Genomic DNA, 8,727 nt, shown 5'->3' on the forward strand with positions numbered 1-8,727 from the left:
ATTTTACGACTTTCTGCAAGAGGGTGTAATAGACTGCTGAATGGTCAGGGACATGACTAGGCTGCAGGTGTTCTGCTGGATCTCACTTCATATGTGATTTATGTTAAAAACTAAAAATTGAGACCAAGAGAAACAAAATATGGATTTTCCTAACACCCTATTTCATACTTCATTGCTGAAAATAACTCCATATTTTCAGTCAAAATTAGCGAAGAGAAGGTTGAATAATACAGTGAGGAAACTAAAAGTAATATATCTAAGGATGTGGGGCTCTGTTCCTGCAAATACTTCAACTGGTAACTCATTTTCTTTTAATAGTTTCATTACCACTGGTCATACTAATTATTTGCATGACTGGAAACATAAGTCAAGTTCCAGTCTATCAGTAAGGTGACCCTGAAGGCCCAAACTCACCAAATAGAGATGAGGACCAAGGAAGAATTTGGTTAATGTGATTTGAACCTTCATTATATAACTCAATAAAATGAATCATTAATATATCTTCATGATATAATTCACATTAAAATGTGAAACTACAGCCGATAAATGTAGTTCATTTTAAAATTTATGTTCCACCAAGCCTGCTTCTAGTGTAAGGCTAAGTCCACATCTTCTTAATGTTCTCTCCATCATATCTCAAATTCACAGATATCCCACTTTACGTTTCAAAAAAAACAATACATCATATTCTTGACTAACTTCAGTAATAACATGTAGAGTTACAACCACCAGTTCTCTGACCAGGAATTATCGCTTGGGAACAGAATTTTATGGGGAGAATGAAATGGAAATGTTAAATTAAAAAAAAAAATATATAAAATTTCACAAACAGTACTTCACTTTTACTGTTTCATTTATGTCATCTACATAAAAGATTTGCAACAGTAAGAAAAATGTGGCATCTATCTGTGAGCTAAACAGTGTTTTTAATAGATCTCAAATATGTCTCTTACAAAGCAAGACACTCAGCTCTCTTTTCTTACACTGAATAATTAGACTCAGTAGTGACAAACTGCTTCCAAATGAATAAGCTTTTGATAGGAAACTATCAAATTTCAGTGAAAATCTAATAATGGCAAAATTTCTCATGGAAAGAAATGCCTTGACAACTGATGCATTCCTTAAAAACAAGGACTCCTTAGTATTAACTCATATGATTGTTACGACCTGCCCCAGAAAAAGGGGAGAGGAGTAACCCAGGTTCTTATCAATAATTCCCTTGGGGTGGATTAGAGTGAAACGACACTGAATAATAGGTGTCTGAAAACATATATAGGTAGGGTTTATTTTAACAATTTTGTTTTAACAGGTATGTTAGCATTTTGGGTGTTGTCATCTATATTATATATCATAGGGATGAGCCCTGGGGGGAAAATGCGTAAGGGAGAGAAAGGAAAGACAGGATAAGGGTAAGGGAGAGTAAGGGAAAGAAAAGCTGAGAGTGGACAGATGTATATAGTCACTGCCCACGGGGTCCAGCGATGAAACTTGGTAGCTGCAGCTTCCATGTCTGTCAGTTGAAGTGGTGGCCTCGATCTGCTGGGGGTGAAGGAGGGAAGCCCCCACACTCCAAGAAGTTATGAGTTATTATATCCATGGTTGGTGTCACGGGCCATGCCTCGAGCCTCCAACCTCTCCCTGGGCCCTGCGCAGAGTTTTTGTGTCTGGCCTGGTTCCCACCTCTTTTTTAGATTGGGGGGGGGGGGGGAATGGGCTGTTATGGGCCATCAGAGGTCCTGCCTTTTCAGGGTTTGACACCTTCAATTGCCCATCAGAGGTATAATGCAACAAGTCAAAAGCCTGCTAGCTTGGCTCTTCACTGGAGGGAGGGACAGGCCCAACTGTCCATCCCAGGTATAATGCAAAAGTCAAAAGCCTGCAAGAGTCTCCTAGAATGCATAAATCATCAACCATTTCAGTCTCTGACAATGATACAGATGTTGCAAACAATAAAAGCCCAAAATATTACTCATACTAAGTAGTTTTGATTACTTGCAGTATTCATGTGATTAAAATGTATTAAAATTGGCATATAGGTATTTAAATTTATGTAGAGTTAGAACTGTATTCCATGGTTGGTTGGTTTTTTTTAAATAGTGCAATCTAGTTTTGTACTTCAAATTTATATTTCAGTTTATGCTAAACAATGTATGACGGGCCTGGGAAAAACTCAAAACTAATAATTTTTTAGTTTTGTTTTGTATTAAACATCTGTCCTTCTAATGTCTTCCCCATTATGGAATCTATTTCTTCTCCTGTCTTAATCATAGGTAGTAATGATGGAACTTTTTCTTTGCAGACAGTCAGTGGAGGTTTCATCATTTTACAATATGTAGCAGCTATCATTGCTTTTAATGGGTAAGACTTAGGGTTAAGCACTTTTACAGCTTTGGTCATTTTCTTTAGTTGTCTAATTGCCAAAATAACTCTTTGTAAAGCCATGCACTTCTCAGACTGAGTGGGAAAGGAAATATTGATGAAAGGTTAGGAGTATTGATGGGCTGCATGGAGACAATTGGAATGGAAATGCCTTCTAATTAAATATCTAGTTGAGGATTTGAAAATGTACATTGTTCTAGATAGGCCATTGATCTGAGACTATTGATACTACAGAGAACTGTGTACTGCAGGACATTTTCTTGGGACAGGAAAGAAATCATTTATCCATTAAGAATTTCAAATTGCTAGGCTATAAAGGATATGTTCCTCCTTTTCCTCCTGCCTTCTTCAGTGAGCATCTTCTCCTCCCCAGCCATCACCTAAAAACTTCACACATTAAAAACAAGTTTAATCGTTCAAAATGCCCTGAACATTTACAAAAACCACAGGAAAAAAATCCCAGATATATACTCTTTGTGAACTCTTTCACTTCTCACATATAAGAGACACCCTATTGCATTATAAGAAACCTTGAGGCTCCTGGCCATGGCTACCAGGCTCTGAGCTTGGCATCTGCCTTTTAGACAGGCTGGAGGAGAGCATCTCAGACCAGAAGGAAAACAGAGAAAATTTCCCTGGTAAAATTGCCTTGCCTCTGCTCAGCTGATCCACAAACTGACACGATTCTACAGGATGTTTTGATTTCTTCCATACTGACTTTTCTTGACAGAAATAAAAGAGAAAAAAAGAAGAAAAAAGAAATGTTTCATCTGAAAATTTCTACGCGACTGTATTCCAGATCTCATACAGTAACATGTTTCTTGTTAAATCCGAAGAATTAAAGAGAAGAGATCTGAACAGCAGAGCAATCAATACTTTATGTTTGGCTGAGGTTAAAATGGGTTCCGGAGATCTCTTGACAGTTTTGCTCAAAGCATACAGTGAATTGCTATAAATATCTTTACTGACATAAGGCAATGTTGTTCCACTGTGGGAACTCAAAGTAAACCCTCTGTCCTCAGAAAGGTCACCCTTTAACCACAAGCACCAGGGGCAACTGCCATATCACCTGTTTCTGTGTATGGTTTCTTTTTGTAGGAGGGCAAGCACTCACCTGCAAGCACAGGTTACCTATACATGCCATTTACTTGGAGCTGAGCAGGTGAAAAAGGGTTTTATCCAGGATCTGCCATGTTCACTAAATAATCCAACAAGCTAGTTTTTCTGTAGACTGCTGCCTGAAGGTACTTGCATTTTGAGTTTGAGCACAAAACTATTTATTTGGGTTCATTACGCTCCTACTGTTCAGTTGAATTTGTCATGGGCTTTTTTGGTTTGTTGTTTGCATGTTTGTTTGATTTATTTTGTTGGTTTGTGGTTCCTTATTGTTGTTTTGTGTTTTGTTTTGTTTTGTTTTTTTTTAGCATAAGCAGCATGATGAATCATTTTTTGCCCAATTGATATAAAGGAAGTCTCAAATGTTTAAATATGGGCCTGCTCCATCAAGACTACTTTGAGGAAATATGATGTTATTTGATTTCCTGGTGGGATTAGTTCTTGTTAAATACATTTTTAATGCATTTCTGCTATCTAATAAATTATGTAACATGCCCCTTTTTCTTCTGTCAAATGAGGTTTGGAAGAAATCAGGTCAAGTCCAATGGTAAAAAATTATATAGTATTCTGAAATAACCCCTAGTCAGAGTGAAAGAATTATTCTGATAGAAACTAATTCCTGACAAAAAAAAGGAAAAATCTCACTAGCAAGCCAGACCTCCCTATTTTTGGGGCCACCACCACCAAAATATCTTCCAATAGAGCAGAGGCCAAGCACAATTTTTACAGGCCTTAAAGGAAGCCAGTGGAAGCCAGGTTTGAAAGTATAAAAAGAAGGTGATTTATCCCTCAGTGTGTAGCAGACCTGTGGCACTCCTAGAGGAAGTGAGAAATTTATGTGAATATAAGTAGAACCTGGACACAAACTTTGAAGAGAGATCCATTGCCAGTTATTAAAGAGAAAAATCATGGAGTGCTCAGGAAATTCTCAGAGCTCAAAAAGCTCAGATGATGGAAGAGTAGTATGAAAAAAGTCATATGATCTTGTTCTGTTCCTCCTTCTCCCTGGCCTGCCATTGTAATCACTGTTATGGTTATTCTTGTGTTCCCATCATGATTAAATCCTAGAATCCTGGGCGAAAAAAAAAAGAAAAAATGCCAAAGTTACTTTTGTTGTTTGGTCATATGTTGTCATGGTTTAATTCCAGCCAGGCAGAAAATACCATGCTGCTGCTCACTCAGTGCCCCCCAACCCTGCCCCCATTGGGGAGGAGAATCAGAGGGAAAAGGTAAACCTCATGGGCTGAGATAAGAACAATTTAATTATTGAAACAAAATATATTAATAAATATGTTCATAATAATGATAAGGAGAAGGAGAGAGTAGCAGAACTCAAGGGAAAAAAATGGTGCCCAGTGCAGATTCTCACCACCTGCTGATCAGTGCCCAGACCATCCCTGAATAGTGATCATCCCCCTTCCATCATCCCCCCCCCCCCAATACTACTGCTTTTCAATTTTATTTTTCTTTTTCCTGAAAAGTTGTCATTAATCACTATTGAGAAAGGCTTTAGTTAATCAAAACCTACTTTGATGCAATATCTGAAATTTGCCTGTTAATATACCATCTTCTGCAGTTACTTTGCTCTTCTTCCACCTAGTCATGCTCATTCATTCAAATCCCCTCTGTGTAACTCAGAACTGGAACACAAACTTGGCTTATCCACCTCTCAGTGGCCTTGTCATCAGTTTAGGTCTTCTGAAAGAGGTTTCTTTTAATTTCTTCTTTTGGAGCTCTTCCCTTGGGTACACTCAATGAAATATTAATTGTCCCCAGACAAAAAAAACTGGGAAGAGGGCGACTTCTACTGGGCAAAGGTGGGAAAGCCATGTTCCAGTCCCTAATCTAACAAGTATGTAATTACATATGCAAAACAGAGCAGGTTTTTTTAAAGCAAATAAAAGCTGGAGCACCCCTAAATGCAACAATTTCAGTAGTTTGTCTCTCTTGGAAATGTTTTCACTAGTGAAAGAACTGGAAGGTAGAGATCAGCATTTATGGTGTGCCTTCCTGCAGGACTAGGTATATTCTGAGATTGTTTATCTGGAGACAAGCTTTGTACAGAAGATATGGGGGCAGAGATGTGGACTAAGCCACAAGCTAGCAAAACTGGAATAGTTTATTGCACATACAGAATTTGTGAGCAGCCCATTCAAGGTCCCAGGCACATATGGCCTTGCCACCCAGTGTGAGTAGCAGTCCTTCACCACCACCAAGTAAAGGACACTCTCCACAGGCACGCTGTGCGTGTGAAAATTGGACAGGGGTGACAAATGAGATGGAGTTTCCTTACCAGCACTACAAGTAAAGCCATGGATGTCTTTATTAGATCTGACCTTAGTCTCTCAGAAGGGGGAATGAGAATTGCTAGACAGCCGGACAACAGATGTGAAAGGCAATCCACCCTTGTCTGCCACATTTGTACCATTATAAACTGAGCAGAGCTCAGGGGCATGTGTCATCCTTGTAAATGACTACAGAAGGTGAAGGACAACTGGGACTCTGGCAATCCACCTACAGATGGGCAGGGAGACATACAGGATCAGAATAATGAGGAAAACAAGGGAAGCTGAGAGCCAATCTGATAATTACTACATAAGAAGGAAAAAAATGTTACTATAATAAGCAGTAAATTGGGATTAGTACTGTCTACCTGGGACAAACCTTGCAAAAGTTATCATTATCCATGCAGTTTGTCCTCCTTTGTTTTTCTTGGCTTCTTGCTTCCCCTGGTGGCATAGGTGCAAAACTCTTGTGATGTGAGATTTTTTTGGATGCTTGGAAATTTATGCAGTGACATGGCTGGGAGGAAGAACAGCTGCCTCTCACATGAGGCTGGCTGGGAGTGATGAGAAGTTCAGCAATGCAACATGGGGAATTGTAGTGCCTTAGCAAGCTAAACTGAACACAGAGTAAAAACTAGGACCTGAAATAGAGCATTTCTAACATTGGGTTGGAAATCCCAGGCCTTTGTGCCTTTTTAGGTAGGCATACAAGCTACTGTAAAAGAACAATACCCCATCTTTCTGTCTGCTATCTAACCATGTATAGAGGCCTCTGCTTCAAAGAGATAACAAAGGAAACAGGAGATAAATGATGGATAACAGAAAATGCACCAATGAAATCCAGCTGACTCAAATTTTCCATAGAGTGCTTTTCACACTGGAAAGTATATGGAAAGACTGATTTGGAAAAGTTTTATTTTGAGTTTATCAGATTGGCTTGGCCTCCTGAGAATTTAAATACGACTTCAAAACAAGTTAAAATGTGTCAGTTTGACATTTTGCATTTTTCACACTTTTTTCATTCTGAAACACTCTATTTAAATATTTTTTTCTTAGACATCAAGATACTTTCAGGGAACACAAGCCCCACTTATCGCTGTCCTCCTAATATGCCCTGAAAATCCTTTTTCAGATAGAAACTGAGTTTTGGGTTGGCTTCGTTCAGAACATTTAAAAAGCCTTGTTTTCAGTTAATTTTTTTTTTAGTATAAGTCAATCTATGAAACTGAAAACTCAGTTGCTTACAGGGCTACAAACTATGATTTGTTTTCATGCCCCACAAACCAGCAGCAGCAGCCCAGCAATGCTGATCACTTAGCAGAAGAAATCACAGAAAAATTAGCTCTCAAGAAAGCTTAGAAGAAAAGCAATGCAGTGACTACTGGGATTTTGGCATGGGAAACCATAAGACAACTGCATCGGGGTTTGATGGCAGGCAAGATCATCAGGAAAGCAGAGAAAAGGCTGATTATTTTCACTCTGGAGAAAGGGATTGCATCAAGCTGAACTGCCACAGACTTGCCAGGGCACCCAGTGGGCAAGCACCCCATAGTGTCTTTTTTTTGTTCTGGTTCACTCAAGCTCGAATGAAGTTCATTGAAAGAACAGCAGGTCATGGGTGCTTTCCCTCTCCTTTTCTCTCCTCCCCTTGCCTCTCCTCTACTTCACCACGAAGATGCCAGGGCTGCATCACATCTCTGGTAGCCCAAGAGTCACCACTCAGCCACTCACTGCTAAAAATAAATCAGCACTTACAACAATAGAGTCAGAAAGCACTGGGACAGGGGAGCACACACGTTTTATTTTAGCATAAGCATAGCCTTTGATGAGGGTTTCTGCACACCACTGAACTTGGTTTTCTCAGCTTCTTCCTATTAATTCTTTGGCATATTTTTTGCCTCAAAACAAAGCCCCAGCGAGTTATGTTGTAAGAGGAAGGCAACGTCATCATCAGGATCCAGGGACAAACATGGACCTTCTTGTTACAGAACGCTAGAGCACAGGGTAAGGGGAAGTTACAGGGGATAAATGGATTGTTGGGGGCTGTCTCTACATCGTATCTCTGTTCTCTGTTCCCCAATAGCCTGTGCGTCATTGATACTTGCCCTTCTGGGGAAGATAAGACCTTGAAAGAACTTGAAATTAATAGGTCCATAGACACGTTTTTAGAAGGTAACTCATAACAATTTGATGTAGATATATGCTGGAAAACACACTGTTTAAGTAGGGAAGCAGTTTTGCAGCTGTGTGATCAAGTGTGGTTTCTCACAGCGAAAAAACAGTCAAGACCTGTTGTATGACAGTGAAAGTCAAGCTTCATTCTTTGTATGTAAGCTACTTCATAGGGTGGTAGGTGAATATCCTAGCAAACTGGTCTTCCTCAGCTTCTCTGGAGACCTTCTGGCTGAGGTAGGAAGAGCTGTTTAAACATATAAAAATTTTCATGCTGCCTGGCAGTTTATTTTGAACCATTTCCTAAGGAGAGCGGGGTTGGGTCTAACAAAAATAGATGCTGCAGCAGAAGAGGACAGACTTAGCTCCTCCTGTTGCTGTGCTCACTGCTTCCACAAGGGCAGTGGCTGATCTGATTGCAGCTGGTGGGGCTGTCTTCTCTTGAGAAGGACCAAACCATGAGGTAGAAATTGGAGAAAGTAAAAGTAATGTCTGAGCAATTTGCTGTGCCAAAAGAACCTAGAAGTGAACTCCATCACCACTGATGCCTTTACTAAGGTATAATTGGAGCCTCTGACTGAAAACACATAAACACAGACCTTGTGACATGTAGGATTGTTGTGATTCTTCAGAAAGAGATGATGTGGAAATTAAGAATTAGTGAAAGAAGGATAGTTTAGTCTGACTACCACCTGCAAATGAAACATCACTGAAGTATTTACTAGTACCTTAGTCTGTTCTCTGAGTTGAAAGACTATACTGTATGGGCTATCAC

Source organism: Chiroxiphia lanceolata, chromosome 1 (assembly GCF_009829145.1).
Source record: "Chiroxiphia lanceolata isolate bChiLan1 chromosome 1, bChiLan1.pri, whole genome shotgun sequence".
NCBI lineage: Eukaryota > Metazoa > Chordata > Aves > Passeriformes > Pipridae > Chiroxiphia > Chiroxiphia lanceolata.